The sequence below is a fragment of the Jaculus jaculus genome, chromosome 4, assembly GCF_020740685.1.
Source record: "Jaculus jaculus isolate mJacJac1 chromosome 4, mJacJac1.mat.Y.cur, whole genome shotgun sequence".
Classification (NCBI taxonomy): Eukaryota; Metazoa; Chordata; class Mammalia; order Rodentia; family Dipodidae; genus Jaculus; species Jaculus jaculus.
The window spans coordinates 160,049,368-160,072,084 of NC_059105.1; the positions used below are offsets into that span (position 1 = coordinate 160,049,368).

At 45.7% G+C, this 22,717-nt stretch overlaps 1 protein-coding gene across 1 annotated transcript in view; it reads right to left on the bottom strand.

Annotated features, from left to right (window-relative positions):
* The window catches only part of Casr (calcium sensing receptor), an 86,043-nt gene that overhangs the window by 38,509 nt on the left and 24,817 nt on the right, over window positions 1-22,717 (bottom strand). The window contains exon 2 of the mRNA XM_045148414.1: window positions 11,744-11,811. The gene's annotated coding sequence lies outside the window, so the exon portion shown is untranslated. The remainder of the gene's footprint in view (window positions 1-11,743; window positions 11,812-22,717) is intronic.

A 22,717-nucleotide genomic window follows, 5' to 3' on the forward strand; every position in this document is an offset into this window, starting at 1 on the left:
TTGGGGGGCCACAACATCACAGGATAGTGAGTCAGGAATGACTCTGGGGAATCAGCTAGTTCAAGCCTGCCGGGTTTAAGGACATAGACAGAGAGCTCAGAGCTGTTATTTGCCGTCACATAGCTGGTTAGATGTCACAGTTGGTAACTCCTGGACCCCACCCACCTGTACTGGCCTGGCCACATTTCTGTATCATCTCCTATGCCACCCTCTCCTTCCACTCGGGAGGCAGAGGTAGGAGGATTGCCATGAGTTCGAGGCCACCCTGAGACTCCATAGTGAATTGGGCTAGAGTGAGACCCTACCTCGAAAAACAAAAACAAAAACAAAAACAAAAAAAGATCCGGGAATCTTTCCTTGGGGCCTCAATACAAAGTCTGGTTGCAAGTAAAGAATATACCGGACTTAAGTAAAAATGCTGAGGTGTTGTAAGCAGGTGGAGAACGAATTTGATGATCCCATCCCGGTATCGCCCTTCCTGTGATGGCTATCTGAACATGCGGGCATGCTGGAAAGGCCAGTGTGCAACCAGGAACCACTGGAACCCTTCATAGCTCTGGGCCACGTGGGGATCTCTGGCTCTGGGTAGCAGAAGCTTACAGCTCCTAGGCAGAAAGCCCATGTTAGAAGAACAGGTCGGGTCACTGGAAGTCACGGAAAAGGCTATAAAGATGAGACAGCCCAAATGGCTCTTTTGTGTACACTTGTGGATGGGTGTAATGAATCTCTTCAACGGAGGCTAGTTTTCTTTTTTTCCAGAAAAAAAATGCAAATATGCATATAATCATGGGGCACATTGTTTAATTTCTGTGCGTCTGTTTCCTCATTCTGTACCGCAGAAATAACAGTGGCAGGGTCGTTGTAAGCATTATGTGAAAACCATACTCGGGGCTGGGGAGATGGCTTAGCAGTTAAGCACTTGCCAGTGAAGCCTAAGGACCCTGGTTCGAGGCTCGGTTCCCCAGGTCCCACGTTAGCCAGATGCACAAGGGGGCGCACTCGTCTGGAGTTCGTTTGCAGAGGCTGGAAGCCCTGGTGCGCCCGTTCTCTATCTGCCTTCCTCTTTCTCTCTCTGTCTGTCACTCTCAAATAAATAAAAACAAAACAACACCACAAAATTTAAAAACAAAAAACATACTCAATAAGCATTTAACATACAGCTATTTAACATGGTGAGCGCTGGGCTGGAGAGATAGTTTAGTGGTTAAGGTGCTTGTCTGTAAAGCCAAAGGACCCAGCTTAGGTTCCCCAGGACCCATGTAAAGCCAGATGCACAAGGTGGCATATGTGTCTAGTGTTTTGCAACAGCTAGAGGCCCTGACATGCCCATCCACTGTCTCTCTCTCTCTCTCTCTCTGCCTCTGTCTCTCTCCCTCTTTCTCTCTCTCTACCTGCCTATTTCTTAAATAAATATACAAAATATTTTAACATGGTGAGTGCTCAGTAAACACGATTGTTTTTTGAGACAGTCTCATGTAGCTCAAGGTGGCCTCAAACTCACCCCTTATTTGATCAAGGATGACCTTGAATTCCTGATGCTGTTGCCTCTACCTCCCAAGGGCTGAGATTATAGCCAGATGCCACCATGCCTGCTTCAATGTTAGTTTTCTTTTTGTTTTATTTTTGCATATGTAGTATGTATGGTGGTGGTGGTGGTGGTGTGTGTGTGTGTGTGTGTGTGTGTGTGTGTGTGTGGTGCATGCAAGAATATGTGCAAATGCACTTGCAAGTTCACTGAGGTCAGAGAAGAGTGTCTGGGTGTCCTTCCTCTATGGTTCACCCACATATTTCTTTGAGACAGTTTGTGAATGCAGAGTTGTGGCTTTTGGGAGCCCCAGTGACTTTCCAGTTCTCTAGTCCCCACAGGACTAAGTTACAGACACATGTGATCATGCCTAGCTATTTACATGGGCCTTGGGGAATCAAACTCAGGCAGTCTCAGGCTCACCATATCCCAACCCTAAATGCTAGTTCTTTTTATTTTTTCGAGATAGGTTTTCACTCTAGCTCAGGCTGACCTGGAATTCACTATGTAGTCTCAGGGTGGCCTTGAACTCATTGCGATCCTCCTACCTCTGCCTACTGAGTGCTGGGATTAAAGGTGTGCCCCACCACGCCTTGCTAAATGTTAGTTAGTTTTATTTATTTTTTTGGTTTTTCGAGGTAGGGTCTCGCTCTAGCTCAGGCTGACTCGGTGGTTTTTCGAGGTAGGGTCTCGCTCTAGCTCAGGCTGACCCGGAATTCACTATCTGGTCTCAGGGTGGCCTCGAACTCATGGTCTCTAAGTGGCTGCACTCCCCCATCCCCATGTGCCTTTACTAATTGAATTGTGCTGGGGGGGGGGAGGGAACTTGCTTCTTCATCCCTGGCTCCAGGATGCTATTGGCTTGGTTTTCCCCCTACCATGGCCCCCTTCAAACAGCGAGCTGTGACCGTGAGACAAGGAGGGACAGAGGTTGCCAGCCTTGCAAACCAGCCAGCTGGGTCAGAGTCAAGGTGTCCTAGAGGCCCTTGGTGTTCTGTCCCATGGGGTAGAGGACTAGCTACAAAAGAATCAAGAGGGCTGGAGGGCAGGTTTAGCGGTTAAGGCGTTTGCCTGCAAAGCCAAAGGACCCAGACTCGATCCCCCAGGGCCCACGTTAGCCAGATGCACAAGGGGGGGGGCGCACGCGTCTGGAGTTTGTTTGCAGTGGCTGGTGGCCCTGGCACGCCCATTCTATCTCTCTCTCCCTCTCTTTCTCTCCGACAAATAAATAAATAAAAATAAAATATGTTTTGTTTAAAAAGAATCACGATCAATCATCATGATTGGGACCTTTTCTAAATGTGGCTAATGTCACCCAGAAAGCGGTGAAATGATGATAAGCCAGGAAGCTTCGGGGAAGATCCAGGCCCCCCTGGGTTTCAGATTACAAATGCACACACGTCTCATCCTTTAGTAATTATCAGTCCCAATGAGACAGCGCATCAACCCCGAGGCCGCGCAGGGTAACACTTAAGAGACCCTTTGCTGAGACACCAGCACAGGCTGGGGGCCCCTTCTGGAGCCCCCTCTGCTGCCCAGCCCTTCTCTGCCTTTGTCCCTGGCCCAGGATGACCCAGTTGGGCTCAATGGGGTCCCAGTTGTCTATGCAAGTGGAGGCTCAGAGGAAGACCAGTGCAGGCAAGGCGCCGGGTGTGTGTGGGGATCCTCCCTCCTTGCACCCTCTGCAACGCCCACCCCAGATTCGGAGGCCTCCCTGGGGTCCGGGAGGTGCCATCTCTCTCCTTTCCCCACCGTCAGCAGCCCGCATCCGCGCAGTGGGCGCTGGAGCAGAAAGATCGAGGCTCGATTTGCAGCCCCGGCCAGGCCTTGGCGTCAGCAAAGGAGAAGTCGTGGTGGTTTGCAAAGGTCTATTTCATATATAATTATATAATTTTTTGTCTTTATATATATGATATTTTAGATATTCCTACTTGCTTTAGACTGATCATTCTGTATAGCTCATACGCATCTATAATTACTCAGTATTTAATACATAAAGTGACATCGGTAATATAATTTGATTAGTCAAAAAGAAATGAAAAATATATTTTAATCCCACACACACAGAAAAGGTCCTCCCTGGCCCTGGGCTCCTGTCACTGAGGATGGTGCTGCCTCTGGGGACCGCTCCTGAGCATCTCGGCTGGATTCAGAGAGTGACAGCCGGTGAACGGCCTAGACTCTTCCTGAGCATATTGATACCATAAACCAGAGGCCCGTCTGCATGCAATGAACACGCAATTAGAATCGTAGCCTGGGGTGATGGCACATGCCTTTAAGTCCAGCACCTTGGGGGGCTGAAGTAGGAGTATTTATGTGAGTTGGAGGCCAGTTGGGGCTACAGAGTGAGTTCCAGGTCAGCCTGGGCTAGAGCAAGACCAGGGAGGAAAAAAGCAAAATCCAATAGTGCCAGGGCCAGAAGGCATCTCAGAAGAAGAGTTCAGTATAAACCTCCCATTCTACAACTGGGTAAGCCGAGTCTGTCCGCTGCCATAGAACACGTCTATCTTTTGCTTTAAGAAGTGCTGCAGACATCTCCTGCTTCCTGATCTCCTGTGGGCAAAGCCGTACGGCAAGAGGGCAGGTCCCTGATGTGCACATTCCCCCTGTGTGGACAGGGGATTAGCCCAGCTGGAGACCTTTATTTAACAGGTCAGAAAACCCAGGGTCAGAGAGCAAGGAGTCTGGCTGCTATGGTCTCCTTTCATAGAATAGACTCCAAACGATGCTGGTGTCTTTTAAAGGCTACTCCACAAAATGACCAAGCCTTTCTGAGTCATAGAAAAGAGCGAGCCAGTTCTCCTGTTCTGAGGGAATTCTCTGTCAGTGGGCTGGGACAGGAAAGAGGGGCCAGAATAGATATAGATTCAGATGTTTGTGTGGAAACTGGGCTAGCTTAATGGGTATAAATGGAAGTGAGGGACGAGAGTCTAATGGATTAATAGAGGGTCGAATGAATAGCAGGTGAAGGGTACTATGTGTTTGCCCGAGCTGCTTGTTAAGTCCTCCAATGCAGTTTCATAGATATTGTCTCTACTCACAGCCAGAACTGTGGGAGACTCAGAGAGGGGAAGAGACTTAGGAAAACCCCACTACTAATGATGGAGACAGAAGTTAAGCCTGGATTATGTTGTTCCCAGGAGACTTGGCAGGTGCACTGGAAGACAGCTAATTCTTTTTGTTTTGTTTTCCAAGGTAGGGTCTCACTCTAGCTCAGATTGACCTGGAATTCACTATGTAGTCTCAGGGTGGCCTTGAACTCTCAGCGATCCTCCTACCTCTGCCTCCCAAGTGCTGAGATTAAAGGCGTGCGCCACCATATCTGGCTGGAGACAGCTAATTCTTTTTTTTGTTGTTGTTTTAATTAACAACATATTTTGCATGGATACATCATGTGTTGGTCCCCTCTTTTCCCTCATCCCAGTCCCCATTCCACTGAGGACCCTCCTCAGTAGGGTTGCAGGTAATTCCCCCATGGGATTGTGGTTATGCATTGCGGCAGCAGCCAAAAAATTTTTTTGTAGTGGTGGGAATGCCTCTGGACATGATGTTTCAACTTGCTCCTTTTGTCCCTTTCTTGTGGGGCAATAGATCACTAAAGATTCTACCCCTTTATGGTGACCACTGGGATGACTCAAAACTCACTATAGTACTGGGAAAGAGGGACAGTGGAGTGGTCAGCACTAAGTGAGACATGTCTGTCACACCCGCCAAGGCTCAGGGACCTTGTGGAAGAGGTGGCGGAAAGAATGTAAGAGCCAAAGGAAAGGGAAGGGGTGCTGACAATACCGTCTTCCAGAGACAAAGTGGCTCATGATCTCACAGGCTCATGTCAACACAGAAGACCCACATAATAGGAGGGGAAAATGATGACATTAAATAGAAGAGAGGGCCTGCAGAGAAGACTTACCCATTGCTTGCAAAGCATGAGGGCCTGGGTGTTCAATTCCCCAGGATGCACAAAGTGGCACGTACACCTGGAGTTCCTTTGCAGTGGCAGGAGGCCCTGGCATGCCCGTACACGCACACACTTTCTCTCTCTCCCTGGTTCTTTCTTTTTTAAATGAATGAATGAATGAATGAGTACTTAAAAATAGAGACACTAATTGGAAAGAAGTGATTCAGAAGGGGGCAGACTTGGGAGGGGAAATGGGGATGGTGGGAGGGGATTGTCATGGTTTATTGTCTATACTTACGGAAGCTGTCAACAAAAAGTCAAGAAAATGGGCTGGAGAGATGGCTTAGTGGTTAAGCGCTTGCCTGTGAAGCCTAAGGACCCCGGTTCAAAGCTCCATTCCATAGGACCCACGTTAGCCAGATGCACAAGGGGGCGTATGCGTCTGGAGTTCGTTTGCCATGGCTGGAGGCCCTGGTGTGCCCATTCTCTCTTTCTATTATCTGCCTCTTTCTCTCTCTGTCACTTTCAAATAAATAAATATATTTTTTTAAAAGTCTTTAAAAAAAGTCAAGAAAAGATCCTACATCTTTAATAACCCCAAATCCATCAAGTTTGGTTTTCAGTTCTTAAAAATTGAACACATCCTCTGAAGGAAGATCCCCTCTCTGTCCCATTGAGACCACCTGAGTGAAAGCTTGCTATGCCGTAGAATCAGCAGCAGGTGGGGGTGGGCGTCTGTGGCTGAAATGCGAGAGGAAAGCGCTAAGACCTTGAGACATAGTCTCATGTATCCCAGGCTGGCCTCAAATTCACAATGCAGCCAATGACGGCCTTCAACTTCTGTTCCCTTGGCCTCCACCTCCGCATCTATATAGTCTCAGGGTGAACTCACAGTGATCCTCCTACCTCTGCTTTCCAAGTGCACCACTAGTGGGCACAGCCTCAAGTATGCAATTCTTTTTATTTATTTATTTTTAAATTTTTAAAAAATTTTTATTTATTTGAGAGCGACAGACAGAGAGAGAAAGAGGCAGAGAGAGAGGAGAGTGGGCGCGCCAGGGCCTCCAGCCACTGCAAACAAATTCCAGACACATGCACCCCCTTGTGCATCTGGCTAACGTGGGTCCTGGGGAATCGAGCCTCGAACCAGGGTCCTTGCTTCACAGGCAGGCGCGTAACAGCTAAGCCATCTCTCCAGCCCTTTATTTATTTATTTGAGACAGAAAGAAAAACAATGGGCACATCAGGGCCTCCAGCCACTGCAAACGAACTCTAAATGCATACATCCCCTTGTGCATCTGGCTTATGTGGGTCCTGGGGAATTGAACCTGGATCCTTTGGCTTTGCAGACAAGCACCTTAACCACTAAGCAATCTCTCCAGCCCAAGTGTGCAATTCTTTTTTTTGGTTTTTTTTTTTTTCAAGGTAGGGTCTCACTGTAGCTCAGGCTGACCTGGAATTCACTATGTAGTCTCAGGGTGGCCTCGAATGCATGTGATCCTCCTACCTCTGCCTCCCGAGTGCTGGGATTAAAGGCATGCGCCACCACGCCCAGCTCCTAGTGTGCAATTTGTAAGACTATGTCTTAATATATTGTTACATATGGATGGCATCCAAGTAACTGCTATCCAGATTAAGACAGGGGACATTTCCAGCACCCATAAGCTTCCTACCTAGCCTTCCCCAATCAAGCACACTTTCAACTGCTCCTCTGATGTTTCTTAGGTAGCTTATTCTTTTTTATTTCTTTATTTGACAGAGAAAAGGGAGAGAGAGAAAGGGGAAGGAAGGATGGGTACATCAGGGCCTCCAGCCACCACAAACGAACTCCAGATGTGTGCACCCCTTTGTGCATCCGCCTAATGTGGGTCCTGGGGAATCGAACCTGGGTATCTTTGGCTTTTCAGGCAAGTGCCTTAACTGCTAAGCCGTCTCTCCAGCCCAGGTAGCTTCCTTACCTTCACGTTAATGTGTAGCTCAGAGCTAGGGGCCGCTCTACAAGTGAGTGTGCTGTATGTTAATGTAACTGTTGCTCACAGCCTGGCTTCTACACACATGCTCATTGTGGTTGATACCACACACTCACACCCACGTGGGCACGCAGGTACACCGAGCTGATACTTGCCACAGGATGTTGGACATTCTCCCTGATGTGCAAACTGATGGTGAGGAGGCAGAGAAGTGGAATGGGACCAAGAACTTGTATTTTCTGGTGAGGCTCCTTGAAAGACGTTCTATTCAAGGAAGGTCAAGTAAGTAGGCAAGTAAGTTTAGCTCTTTGCTAAACGCCCCCGAATGGCTAAAGAGCACCAAGTTCACACCATTTTCCAGTCTACAAATAAATTTCATGTGGCCGAACATCTGCCCAATCTCTCATCCAACTGGTGTCATCTCTACCCCTCTATCTTTAGAAAAATATATTTTTTAAAAAAAATTTGCTTGTTTATTTATTTATTTATTTGAGAGTGACAGAGAGAGAGAGAGAGAGAGAGAGAGAGAGAGAGAGAGAGAGAATGGGCGCGCCAGGGCTTCCAGCCACTGCAAGCAAACTCCAGACACGTGCACCCCCTTGTGCATCTGGCTAACGTGGGTCCTGGGGAACCGAGCCTCGAACCGGGGTCCTTAGGCTTCACAGGCAAGCGCTTAACCGCTAAGCCATCTCTCCAGCCCTTTAAAAAATATTTTTATTAGAGGCGGGCAGGGTGGTGCACGCCTTTAATCCCAGCACTCGGGAGGCAGAGGAAGGAGGATCGCCGTGAGTTCGAGGCCACCCTGAGACTCCATAGTGAATTCCAGGTCAGCCTGGGCTACAGAGTGTGATCCTACCTTGAAAAACTAATATATATATTATATATATATATAAAATATATATATTATATTAATTAATTGTATTTATATTATTATAATTATATTAATTATAATTAATAATATATTAATTATATAATATATTATATATATCTAAATATATATATATTTATTTATTTACAAGCAGAGGGAGGGAGAGAGAATGGGTGAACTCTGGCGCATGCTCCACTTCATGCCTCTGCTTTCACATGGGTACTGGGGAATCGAACTTGGGTCATTAGGCCTTGTAGGCAAAAGCTTTCATTGCTAAGCCACCTCTCCAGCTCCAGCCCTCTATCTTTAGCCTTCGCTGTTGGCCCAGTTCGGCCAGACCCAGCTTTCTCACATTTGGCTCTGGGCAGGCAGGCAGCTCAACAGATCCTCCTCCTCCCTGATGTGATGATGATGATGATGACCACCGCCTTGGTGACGCGTGGCCCCAATCTGTTCTTTTCAGGGGCTGGATTTGGATCACTCTTCATCGGGGTTGCCTCTCCCTAACGCTAAAGACTGGGCCTTCTGGAGCTCCAAGAATTATAGCTCCATCCTTGCCTGCACTCATGAGATGACTGAGAGAGAGAGAAAGAGAGAGAGACAGAGACAGAGGGAGAGAGAGAGAGAGAGAGAGAGAGAGGCTGCATTGGCTGTCAACCTGTGCAAACGAATCATGCCACCACTTATTTCACGGTTCCATGGATGGTCTACGAGGCCAGGTGGCGTTATCTGCCAAGCACACCTGGTACCTGTCCACCTGTGATTCAGTCTGAGCTGTCATTATCTATCACTTGATTGACTGGCTCCTAACTGGTCTTTCTGCTTTTGCTTGTATTCTGAAATAATCTATCCTCCCCCACACCCCACTTACCACCCCATTTTGCCCATTGTTAAAGTCAGGTTCTCATTGCTGGTAGAAATCACCCAACCAAGAACAGCTTGTGGGGGGGAAAAAAAGAGGTTTATTTTGGCTTACAGGCTCGAGGGGGAAGCTCCATAATGTCAGGGGAAACGATGGCATGAGCAGAGGGTTGACGTTACCCCTGGCCAACATCAGGTGGACAATAGCAACAGGAGAATGTGCCAAACACTGGCAAGGGGACGCTGGCTATAACACCCATAAGCCCGCCCCCAACAACACACCGCCTCCAGGAGGCGTTAATTCCCAAGTCTCCATGAACTGGGAACCTAGCATTCAGAACCCCTAAGTTTATGGGGGACACCTAAATTAAAGCACCACACACATAATAGAACAACCTTTGAAAGATCAGTCAGGTCCTCCTGGGTGTTGTCCGGGAAGAAGCAGAAAGCCGGATGCTTTCGTATGACCCAGTGGTCTCCAGTCCCACGAGGAACAACTTTCACGTGTCAATGCGTTCTTGTTTCCTGCCTGCTCTGGGGACACACAAGCCTCTTTGGCCTTACTGTTTCTTCTCCCTGAAATATCCTTCCAGTGGCTCACTTCCTATCCCATTCTCCTCTTTCCTTCAGCTTAATCACCTCCTCCAGAGTTAGAATCTCAGGTCTGCCTCCTTTTATTATTATTATTTTGCATAGCATTTATCTATGATCTCTATAATATGTCACTTATAATTAAATTTATTTACTTATTTATTTGTTGTCAACTCCAGTTCCACGCTTTGATGGTAAGGAATTGTCTTCTTTTTTTAAAAATTAATTAATTAATTTATTTGAGAGCGACAGACACAGAGAGAAAGACAGATAGAGGGAGAGAGAGAGAATGGGCGCGCCAGGGCTTCCAGCCTCTGCAAACGAACTCCAGATGCGTGCGCCCCCTTGTGCATCTGGCTAACGTGGGACCTGGGGAACCGAGCCTTGAACCGGGGTCTCTAGGCTTCACAGGCAAGCGCTTAACTGCTAAGCCATCTCTCCAGCCTCATCTCCTTTATTTTTAAATAATATTTATTTATTTGACATGCAGAGAGAGAGAGAGAGAATGGCACTGGCAACAAACTCTACATGCATACACTACTTTATGCATCTGGATTTCTGTGGGTACTGGGGAATTGAACATGGGTACTTAGGCTTCGCACACAGGCTCCTTAACCGCTGAGCCATCTCTCCAGCCCTTAACCTTCTTTGTTTTTTTTTCTTGGATGTCCCTTCACTCTGCTTCATATATGACTGCGTTCCAGCCTCACAGTGTGTACGTGCTGGTCCTTCGACCCAAATCAGTTTCCCTCACTCTTTTCTGGTTCTTTGGACCTCAGCTCATATGCCAATTGCCCACCAACACCTTCCTCGTATCTTGCCTGTCTACTCTCCATCCATCCGTACAACGCTGGGTCCCCTCGGGTGCACGGGCTGGGAGGATGGTACTCTCTCCTCTTAGTGCGTTCAGAAAATGCTCTGATTGAATATGCATTCCGGGGACTACTTCCTTACTCTTTCTCCCTCATTAGATGAGGACCAGCTCTTTGGGGCTGACTGTTGTATCTGTAGTACATGGCACAATGCTGGGCGCACAGTAAGCACTCAATAAATGCATGGTGGATGAATGCATAAAATGAGAGGAGACCTAGTGGCTGAATCAGTTACTTATATATAAGAGTGCTGATGAGGCAGGCTGTCATGTGTCCGGTCCCCCAACCCAGTGGCTTATTCATCAACACCTGTCTCAGTTATGGAGTCTGTAAGCTCCAATCCTTGTAATGATACCAATACCAAAAATAATAGCTTCAATCTATTGAGCACTTTGTATGTGCCAGGTTATCCTAAGGGCCTGGAACTTAGTTCTTCTAACAACTAATAGAATGGTTATCTAACAGATAGCTATGGGTTTCTTTTTTTAAAATGTTTCTTCCCGGGCTGGAGAGATGGCTTAGTGGTTCAGTGCTTGCCTGTGAAGCCTAAGGACCCCGGTTCGAGGCTCGGTTCCCCAGGTCCCACGTTAGCCAGATGCACAAGGGGGCACATGCATCTGGAGTTCGTTTGCAGAGGCTGGAAGCCCTGGCGCGCCCATTCTCTCTCTCCCTCCCTCTATCTGTCTTTCTTTCTGTCTCTGTCGCTCTCAAATAAATAAATTAAAAATTAAAAAAAAATATTTCTTCCCTTTATCACCCATAATGACAACTCCTGAACAACCTTCTAGATCTCAGATTCCATTTTTCTGCCATATATATACATACATATATATATATATATATATATATATGTATATATATATATATATGTATATATGTATATATATTCTGGTACGTGTATATGTCCATGTATATAAACTTAAAATATTTTTTCATTAAAACAATATTAACACCGATCCTTACTATGTAGCCCAGGCTGGCCTAGAACCCATGATCCTCTTGCTTCCGCCCCCTGAGTGCTGGGATTACAGGCATGTGGCCACCATACCAGGCCATGAAGACGTTTTTATGAGTTTCTCATCTCCAAAGAACTTCCAGGCAACTGACCATATCCTTCTAAAATTTCAAAACGGATTGCCCAAATGAAATCTTTTTTACCTCGCAGGCGGGAGAAAGCCAGAAATGAGAGTAGTGATGACTCACAAATCTTCGCTCACACCTCGGTCCTAGAAAACAGAAACAGGTAAAAATGATGAGCAAGTTAAGTGGCTTCACTGAAGGAGACGGTCCTACACCCCTGGGTGGAGCAGAAGGGGAGAGAACAGCCCCACCCAGAGAGGCTTCTCTGTGGCTATCACGGACTGACTGTGTCTGTGGAAGGGGTGCCCATCAAGAAGCAAGATTAATTTGACAAATGTACTTAAATAATAGAGCTTAACATTTGTATAAGGCCTGGCAGTTTGCAAAAGAGCTCTCATGTCCCTGACCTAATTTGATTCTTATAACAGCTATGAAAAGTGGACATTATGAACATCCCATTAAAGATGAGCAAACTGCCTCTGCGACAGTACGGACCTGAATGGGACCCATAGCCCTCAAGGGAGCTCTGGCTCGGGTCTGGAGGTTTGGGTCCTCAATCCCACCCATGCTCCCCCCACACCCAGAGTCTGTCTGAGGCCGATGGGCGTTGATTGCTTCTGACATGTGTCCCCTCATGACAGTCTCTGAGCTGTCCAAGAAAACCAATTATGCCTGACTTGGCACCAAAATCTTGTTACTCAGCTTAATCATTACCTATCCACCAGACTTTAATGCCTCCCGGCAACTCTGACCTATTTTGAAAAGTCAAATCCTCTTCCAAAGGCAAGACTTTGCCAAAACCAATGGTCTCAAAAAACGGTTTGTGTAAAATAATGTTCAGCAAATATTAATGATGGACTTTAAAGCTGCTGCTTCAAAACTGTTTTTATTTATTTTTAAAAATCTTTTATGTTTTGTTTTTTTTCCATATTATTTGAAATCTCTATGCTTTATTCATCACGCTTCATTTTATTTTTATTTTTATTTTTATTTTTTTGAGATAGGGTCTCATTTAGTTCAGGCTGACGTGAAATTCACTATGTAGTCTCAGGGTGGCCTTGAACTCATAGTGATCCTCCTACCTCTGCCTCCCAAGGGCTGAGATTAAAGGTGTGTGCCACCACACCCAGCTGACATTTCATTTTAATAAGAAGTAATAGAAAGACTTCTTAAAGAAAAATGCTGAAACAGAAGACAAAATATCAAGAGTAGCTAATTTTGAATTATGAACATAGATGTCTATTTTTTATGGTTTTCTCCTCTTAGGACCCTAAAATCTTCTTCTTCTTTTTTTTTTTTTTTTTTTTTTTGAGGTAGGGTCTTACTCTCAGGGTGACCTCGAATTCATGGCGATCCTCCTACCCCTGCCTCCCAAGTGCTAGGATTAAAGGCATGTGCCACAATGCCCGGCTCTAACCATCTTTTGAGCAATGTGTATGTGACATGGAATACGTGAAGATGTTTTCAAGGGGTTTCATTTAAAAGGAGACTGGCTGTGTACCCACCAGCATGTTGGTTTAAAATAGGTCTTAGTCACGGCCTGTGACCTAGGTGTGTCTTTGGCTCACTCCTAAAGTTAGAGGGACCTATTCATAGCAGGGTCCAACTTTCTCAAATGTATGGTAGGCAAAGTCTCTTTACTCATCTACTATAGTTTAGATCTTAAGTGTCCCCCAGGGGTCAAATTTTTTTTGTTTTTTGTTTTTTCGAGGTAGGGTCTCACTCTAGCCCAGGCTGACCTGGAACTCACTTTGTAGTCTCAGGGCGGCTTCGAACTCACGGTGATTCTCCCACCTCTGCCTCCCGAGTGCTGGGATTAAAGGCGTGCGCCACCACGCCTAGCTTCAGGGGTCCATTTTTAAAAGACTTGGTTCTATCTATATGGGACTATCTGGGACATGGTGGAAGCTTTAAGAGGTGGACATACGGAGAGGTGTTAGATCATTGGAGGCATACTCTTGTGGAGTCTTGGTTCCTTTCTCTTCCTTCTTTTGATTCTTGGCCGTGGGGTAAGTGAGCAGTGTTGCTTGGTCATACGCTCCTGCCATGAGGTGATGTCTCCCAATAGGCTTAGACCTAATTAATCATGGGCTGGAACCTCCAAATTAAAAAAAGTAAACTCCGGGCTGGAGAGATGGCTTAGCAGTTACGGAACTTGCCTGCAAAACCTAAGGACCCAGGTTCCATTCTCCAGGTCCCACATAAGCCAGATGGTGGTGCATGTGTCTGGAGTTCATTTGCAGTGGCTAGAGGCCCTGGCACATCCATTCTCTCTCTCTCCCTATCTCTAATAAATAAATTTAAAAAATCTTAACAAGCGCAAAGTCCACATGAAAGCAGATGAGGGATGACCTGGGGAGAGGGAGGATGATGAGGGAACAAATATGAACAAAGTCCAATGATATGCCTGTATAAAATGTTATAAGCCCCCCATACACAAAATGGCCTGGATATCCATGACCTCACAGTGTCTGACTCTACCTACACAAGACCATCATAATAGGAGGAAAAGATCAGGACATCAGAATAAAAGAGAGTCTGATTGAGAGGAGGAGGGGATATGATGGAGAGTGGAGTTTCAAAGGGGAAAGTGGGGGGAGGGAGGGAATTACCATGAGATATTGTTTATAATCATGGAAGTTGTTAATAAAAAAATTTGAAAAGAAAAAAATGTTATAAGCAATTTTATATGCTTAATAAAAAGTAGTAAAAACCAATAACTATTAAAGAGAGCTGGAGAGATGGCTTACCAATTAAGGGACTTGCCTGTAAAGCTAAAGGACCCAGGTTCACTTCCCCAGTACCCACATAAAGCAAGATGCACAAAGGTGGTGCATGTGTCTGGAGTTTGTTTGCAGTATCTAGGGGCCCTGGCTCATCCATTATCTCTCTGTCTTTCTGTGCCTCTTTCTTTCTCTCAAATAAATAAATGGAATATTAAAATAACCCCCCTCTATCTCTCAAGTTGATGCTCTTGGTTTTTTTGTTATAGTGACAGGAAACTAACTAAAACAACATCTGTTTTTCGAGGTGCTACAAGCAGCCATCTTCGGGATAGCAGCATATACCCGATTTCTTTTCCTACACCCTTCTCCCTTCCCAGCACAGGAAAAAACCCCCTTTTATTGTGTGGCATGGATTAGTCTTTTAGTGATGCATTCCACACTCCTGATTAATAAATGACTAAAGAAAGCAAGTGATTTACTGTAAGTTTTTGCGTGACCCTTATCCAGTCAATGAAAAAAAAAAATTCTGCTATAAGTGCTTTAAAAAGGAATTTGCCACATGTCCAGTAAGGGAATACAGGCTTTTTTTGTTGTTGTTGTTTCTTAGTTTTATTCCACAGACTCCCTTATAGCCACAGAGGATTCATTTGTCTTTGTTCCAGTTACCGTCACTCCTATGTAGTCCAAGAACAAAGTGAATGGACAAGAGAGTCCATTTGATTGACATGATACCTGTTTGTGGTGCCTGCAGCATGCTCAGCCTGTGGTGGTGCATGCTTTCCCTGACCTGCCCATCCCACTCACCACACCAGGTCTCTCAGCATTACAAACATTTTGAACTAAGAGAAGCAGCCATTAAAAGTATATATATATATACACATATACACATATATATATGTGTGTGTGTATGTATGTGTGTGTGTGTGTGTGTGTGTATATATATATATATATAAATATATATATAATTTATTTGAGAGAGAAAGAAGGAGAGGGAGAGAGAGAATTGCACTGCCAGGGTCTTCAGCTGTTGCAAACGAACCCCAGCTGCATGCGCCCCCTTGTGCACACGTGTGACATTGCACCCCCAAGTCTCTGCGTCTGGCTTACGTGGGACCTGGAGATTTGAACATGAGTTCTTAGGCTTCGCAGGCAAGTGCCTTAACTGCCAAGCTATCTCTCCAGCTCGAGAAGCAATCACTTTTGGGTGTGTGTCTTTATCCTCTTGTCTGAGTCCTGAGCCACAGACTCGAGATACTATACAGTTACGAGAACTGTTCTGGAGTAGGGGATGAGGAATTGGGAAAACTGGCTTCCCTTCCAACTCTGCAGCTGCTTAACTACCTCTCCTACCTCCTTAGGGTACCAGAAAAATTACTGTGGCATATATATTTTGTTTGTTTGTTTTTAGAGATAAGGTTTCACTCTAGTCCAGGCTAATCTGAAATTCACTATGTAGTCTCAGGCTGGCCTCGAACTCATGGTGAGCCTCTTACCTCTGCCTCCCAAGTGCTGGGATTAAAGGTGTGAGCCACCACACCCAGCCACTGTGGCATATTTTAAAGGAGTTCTACAAGCTCCTTTGTTAGTGTTGTGGTTAGAAGCCAGCATCCTCCAAAGACTTTAGTGATTAAAATGGAATTGTCATGAAAGAATCTTCAAATTGATAAAGACAACAACAGGGCCATACAGTAGAATCAAACGCAAAAGGACAGTGAGAAAATCTAAAGGGTTGAGGGACAGGACAAAGGTAAGAAACTAGAATGAAACCCTTTCCAAAGTCACCCTGGAGTTTCCAAGCAGGCAACATGACTCAGTATCAACTGTCGAGGAGCCAATGGGGCAGAGAAGCCACAAACAGGGGTCTAGAGCAGCTGGCAGATCTTGGTCAGAACCATCAACCACAGGGAGGAAGCGAGGGCAGTATATTCTTTCTTTTTTTTTTTAATTTTTTTTAAAATTTATTTGAGAGCAACAGACAGAGAGAGAAAGAGGCAGAGAGTCAGAGAATGGGCGCGCCAGGGCCTCCAGCCACTGCAAGTGAACTCCAGACACATGCACCCCCTTGCGCATCTGGCTAATGTGGGTCCTGGGGAATCAAGTCTCAAACCGGGGTCCTTAGGCTTCACAGGCAAGAGCTTAACTGCTAAGCCATCTCTCCATCCCGAGAACAGTATTTTCAAATGGAGGGTTGTACCTCCAAGAAACCAAGGCTGGGACAGTCAGAAGCATGCTCCCAAATCCTTGACTACTTATGGCTATGATTACACAGGAATGGCTAATAAAAAAAATGAGTGCCAAGCTCAGCAATTCAGATGGATGTCTCTGACCCTGACTATACAACTGTACCCAAACATTAGGAAAAAAAAAAAAAAAAAGACTGCAGGGTCTGTATTACTTGTCAGCAATAGCTTGTCAGCCGCAGGGTCAGGAGCCCACTAAATAAATGGGTTGGTCACAAAACTAGGAGGATCAAGGCTCGTAACACGTTCAGCCTTGGTCCAAACTTTACTTGGGGTTTGTTGCCAAGTATGTTTATTGGCCTTTGAGAAGAGACCCAGGTGGGGTACCCTAAATTTAAAGTTTGGAAATGGCAACGTGAAGAGGAGGTGAATGTGGAAATCAAAGATTCCTACAGGCTAATGGGCTTCTCTGTTTAATATTAAATTATCTCAATTAATTAAATCCATTATTAATTATCTGCTTCTTTTGGTCATATGCTTAGGGCTCCCAATACTAATCACTTACATTGACTTGCACCTACTTCCAATAGGAGAAGATCCTCTCTCTTACTGTCTTGGTGACAATCATAATGTCCTAAACCACTTATATTTTATCAATCTTGCCCAAGGTTCAGAAGAAGCTGACCAAAGAAAAGGAATTACACAGAGATGGTGATGAGACATCAGACGGGAGGAAAAAGAGGATACCAACACGTGACGTATCCATATGAAATGTGTTGTTAGTAATAATAGCAATAGTAAAAGAAAGAAAAAATAAAAAGAAGCAGAAAAGCCTCTTTATCACGGGTCTTTGGATAAACCGTCTCCTAAGGAGCTCTAACTGCTGTGAGCTGCCACCCTATTCAGCCTGAGGAATCTAGAGCATTCTTTGCCCCATTGCTCCCTGACAGCAGTTAGAGCTGCCTCTCAGGAGGGGGGAAGTGATACTTGTTAGAGGAAGGTAACTCCTTTCATGACAGGCAGTTAGCTAGGGAATGGGCCACAGACACAAGGATGCCTCCTTGCCTGCTCGGGTGGGACCAGAACTCGCATCTCATCCAGCCTTATCCCAGATGGCTGAACGCATCAATTCCTCAGCAGCGACCATAACTTCCTGTTTCTTCCCTAATTTCACAGGCTTGGCCCCCATGAGTGGGCCCTCCCTAAGTCAGTGTTCTTTCAGGGCTCAGTAGCCATTCCCTACACACCCGACTGAGCCTGGAGATGAGGCTCATTCTAACTGGATGTCTGATTTTATATAACTGGACCTGAAACACGATTTCTCCCTATGTGATGGAGATTCTCCTAGTTTCCTGTCCCCTTTCCCCACGGGGGGGGGGGGGGGTCGTGCTTTCTCTTGGCTTGGGAGAGCTCCTGCTTTGCATTTCCCCTTGTCATGAGTCTCTCTAAACTAAATCTCAGATTTTACCCTTACCAAAAAAAATAATAATAATTTAGTCCCATATGTGGGTTAAGCTCTGGTTTCTCAAGCATATCTAGAATTACATTCCATCCAGTAGGACAGTTGTTCCCACGTCTCGTTCCTGTGTGACTATCCCTGCCCCACGCCGGCCAACTTGCCAGCCCTGAGCCTACATGAAAGGCTCTTTGGTAGGCACTTTAGCTCCTAGAGAGAACGAAGTGACTTTTAAACCCATATGCTTACAGCATCTCCTTTTTTTTTTTTTTTTTTTTTTACTGCAAGAATAAATCCAGGGTTGGAGGGATGGCTTAGCTGTTAAGGCTCTTGCCTGCAGAGCCTAAGGACCCATGTTCAACTCTCCAGATCCCATGGAAGCCAGACACACAAAGGTGAGACAAGCGCAGGGTTGCACATGCCCACTAGGTGGCGCAAGCATCTGGAGTTCGATTTCAGTGGCTGAGGCCCTGGTGCGCCAATTCTCTCTCTCTCAAATTCAAAAATAAAAATAAAGGGCTGGAGAGATGGCTTAGTGGTTAAGCGCTTGCCTGTGAAGCCTAAGGACCCCGGTTCGAGGCTCGGTTCCCCAGGTCCCACGTTAGCCAGATGCACAAGGGGGCGCATGCGTCTGGAGTTCATTTGCAGAGGCTGGAAGTCCTGGCGTGCCCATTCTCTCTCTCTCCCTCTATCTGTCTTTCTCTCTGTGTCTGTCGCTAAATAAATAAAAAATTTAAAAAAAAAAAAATAAAAATAAAAAAAAGAATAAATCCAGTTTCTCCAGTTAAGTCTCTTACTTTCTGGGGACTGGGTTTTTAGTGTGTCTAGCACTGACTATCTTTCTTGGCAGAGGCCCATCTCTGTGTGGGAAAAGTCCTCACAGGAATGGTCCCTTTAATAATCATCCTATCATTTCCCCCGCAGGGACCACAAAGGTCTCCTGCCATCCTTCTGCAGGGGGCCCGGGGGAGCTTATGATGAGATGCAGACTCAATTACTCTACCCTCATCTTCCTACTTTCTCATGTATTCCTTCTTCTGTTCTTCTTCCAGGTCAGGAGGTGGCCATTATCCTGAAGCTGGCACGGGCAGTGTGAGCCACCCAATCTGCAAAGCCTGACAACCAGGGATTTGATTTCCTAGTTCCGAAATAAAGTCGTGCATGCATCTGGAGTTCATTCGCAACAGCTGAGAGTCCTTGGGTGCCCATTCTCTCTCTCTGCTTGCCAATACATAAGCAAAATATTTTTTAAAGTTATATAGCTGGGCGTGGTTAATCCCAGCACTCGGGAGGCAGAGGCAGGAGGATCGCTGTGATTTTGAGGCTAGCCTGAGACTCCTTTCTCAGTCACTGGAATGACTGTGTTTTCCTGTGAGGGTGCTCAAAGGAGACAGTATCAGGACACTGTTTTTCAAAGGGTGACATTGGGATCACAGAGTTGGTATTATCTGGGAACATCTTTGAAATATAAATTTTCAGATTTTTCTGACTCATGAACTCTGCAGTGGGGCTTAACAACGTGTGGTTCTTATACCCACCTGAGTTGGAGAAGTATCACATAGAAGAAGCAGTTCACAACAACCCAAGCCCTGCTCCGCCCCTGAGGTTTCTAAGGAAACTTCATGTGAGACAATTACCTGGGCCCCAAACCACCTCAAACTCCAATGGCTGAGAGGGGCTGACATGGAAGGCCATTCTCCACTGTGTTAGCCTAAGGAGTTTAAATCTCAAGCATAATTGCTTCCCTCACAGCTTAACTGCTTGATTCTTAAAAGTTATTTGCTGGTGGGGGGATGGAGAGATGGCTCAGTGGTTAAGGCACTTGCCTGCAAAGCCTGACAACCAGGGCTTTGATTTCCTAGAACCAATTTAAAGTTGTGCATGCATCTGGAGTTCATTTTCAATGGCTGGAAGCCCTTGGGTGCCCATTCTTTCTCTCTCTGCTTGCAAATAAATAAGTAAAATATTTTTAAAAGTTACATAGCTGGGCGTGGTGGTGCACACCTTTAATCCCAGCACTCAGGAGGGAGAGGTAGGAGGATCGCTGTGAGTTAGAGGCCAGCCTGAGACTCCATAGTGAATTCCAGGTCAGCGTGGGCTAGAGTGAGACCCTACCTTGAACACCCCCTCTCAAAAAATTTATATGGGGCTGAAGAGATGGCTTAGCGGTTAAGCGCTTGCCTGTGAAGCCTAAGGACCCTGGTTCGAGGCTCGGTTCCCCAGGTCCCACGTTAGCCAGATGCACAAGGGGGCGCATGCATCTGGAGTTCGTTTGCAGAGGCTGGAGGCCCTGGCGCGCCTATTCTCTCTCTCTCCCTCTATCTGTCTTTCTCTCTGTGTCTGTCTCTCTCAAATAAATAAATAAATAAAAATTTTAAAAAAAGTTATATGGACAAAGCGAAGGACTGAGAATAACTGATATTCCTGGCATCCATTTTTTGCTGCCGAAAGTTAACTCTTTGCTGAAGTGATTAAGACAGTTGATAATGGCAGGAAGACAGAGTGCCAAGACAGACCCTGAACATGGGGTGCCTTGACAACTTCTAGGAGGTTCTATGCACTGAAAGGAGGAAGAGGAGCCACAACAGCATCAGGGTAACTGGTTATCCATGTGGAGAAAATGAATGTGCACCTGTATTTCCTGAATAGATAGCATTCTTGTGGGAAAGAAACAGACACTGGACCTCACCGGGCATTTCCTAGAGAACAAGTGTGAATTTACACATAAAGATGCACATGCTCACAGGTAATCAAATTAAAACCAGAGTAAAACCGTACCTTGAAACACACACACACACACACACACACACAAAATACAGGCATTTCTGACATATATTTTTCTGGTACTATTTATATTAACTCACCCAAAACCTTTGCACTTGGTAGAACCATGCATTAAAAGTATCAGAAACCGGTTGTGGTGGCGCACGCCTTTAATCTCAGCACTCAAGAGGCAGAGGTAGGAGGATCGTATTGAGTTCAAGACCACCTTGAGACTACATAGTGAATTCCAGGTCACGCTGGGCTAGAGTGAGGCCCTACCTTGAAAAACAAAAAGTAACAGAAATTGGGCTGGAGAGATGGCTTAGCAGTTAAGGTGTCTGCCTGCAAAGCCAAAGGATCCCCGTTCGATTCCCCAGGACCCATGTAAGCCAGATGCACAAGGAAGCACATGCATTTGGAGCCCGTTTGCAGTAGCTGGAGGCCCTGGCACACCCATTCTCTCTCTGCCTCTTTCTCTCTCTTAAATAAATAAATAATATTTAAAAAAAGAAGTAACAGAGATTAGGATTTGTCTATGGAAAAAAAAAGAAAGAAGAGAATCTTATGTCATTTTGTTAGGAGAATATTAAAACCAACACAAATCCTAATTAAAAACATTGGAATACTTCAAGACCCATTCAATTTCCGGGTTTTTCTTTTCAGACAGACTCTCATGTACCCCGGGCTGGCTTTTAACTCACTAGGCAGCCAAATATGATCTTGAGCTGATCCTCCTACCTCCACTTCCCAACTTACAGGATTCCATGTGTTTGCCATGTCAGGTTCATGCAGGGCTGGAGATTGAACTCGGGGCTTGCTGAGAGCTAGAAAAGCACTCTACTGACAGACCTACATCCTGAGATTCAAAACACATGAGGGCTGGAGAGATGGCTTAGTGGTTAAGCGCTTGCCTGTGAAGCCAAAGGACCCCGGTTCGAGGCTCGGTTCCCCAGGTCCCACGTTAGCCAGATGCACAAGGGGGCGCACGCGTCTGGAGTTCGTTTGCAGAGGCTGGAAGCCCTGGCGTGCCCATTCTCAATCCCTTTCTCTCTCTGTCTCTTTCTCTCTCTCTCTCTGTCACTCTCAAATAAATAAATAAATGAACAAAAAAATTTAAAAAAACACGAAATTTCTATGAAATATGTACTACTACAAATATAAGAATTCATATTTTAGAAAAGAGAAATATATCTTTTACTTATTTATTTTTTGGTGCTGGGGATTGAACCTAAGGCCTTGCACATACAAAACAAAGCATTCTCCCTTGAGAGACATCCACAGTCCAAAAGATAACTTCTTAGGAGGAGATTGAAGGATTGCTGAAGCTGGCTTAGGACGCCACGCCTGGGTAGCAGGGAGAGCTGTGTCCGAAGCCCAAAGGCCAAAATGAGCCCACGTGAGGACTTGCACCGATGAGCTAAAAAGAACAGCTTGCTGCCCTCAGCCAGCTCATGTGCAAGCTGCAGCTCTGCGGTGCTCCATAGAGCCCATGGTTTTCTTGGTTTTCGAGGTAGGGTCCCACTCTAACCCAGGCTGACCTGGAATTCACTATGGAGTCTCGGGGTGGCCTCGAACTCACGGCGATCCTCCTATCCTCTGCCTCCCGAGTGCTGGGATTAAAGGCGTGCGCCACCAAGCTAGCAAACGCCTTTTATAAACAATGCAGCTTCTAGGTGTATTTGCCAAGTCCCCTATTTGCAAGCTATAGATGAATCATAGTGATTCTAATTGTACATGATAGCAATATAAGTTGTAGCGTAATACACTGAACATATGTATACCATCACACTGTCAAGAAAGTGACGGAAATACAGATGCAGAAGTGGCTGCCTCTTCAAAGAAAGAAAGAAAAAAGACTCGGTTAGATGTACACAGACATCCATTTTGTTCTTATCCTGTAAGATACACACACACACACACATACACA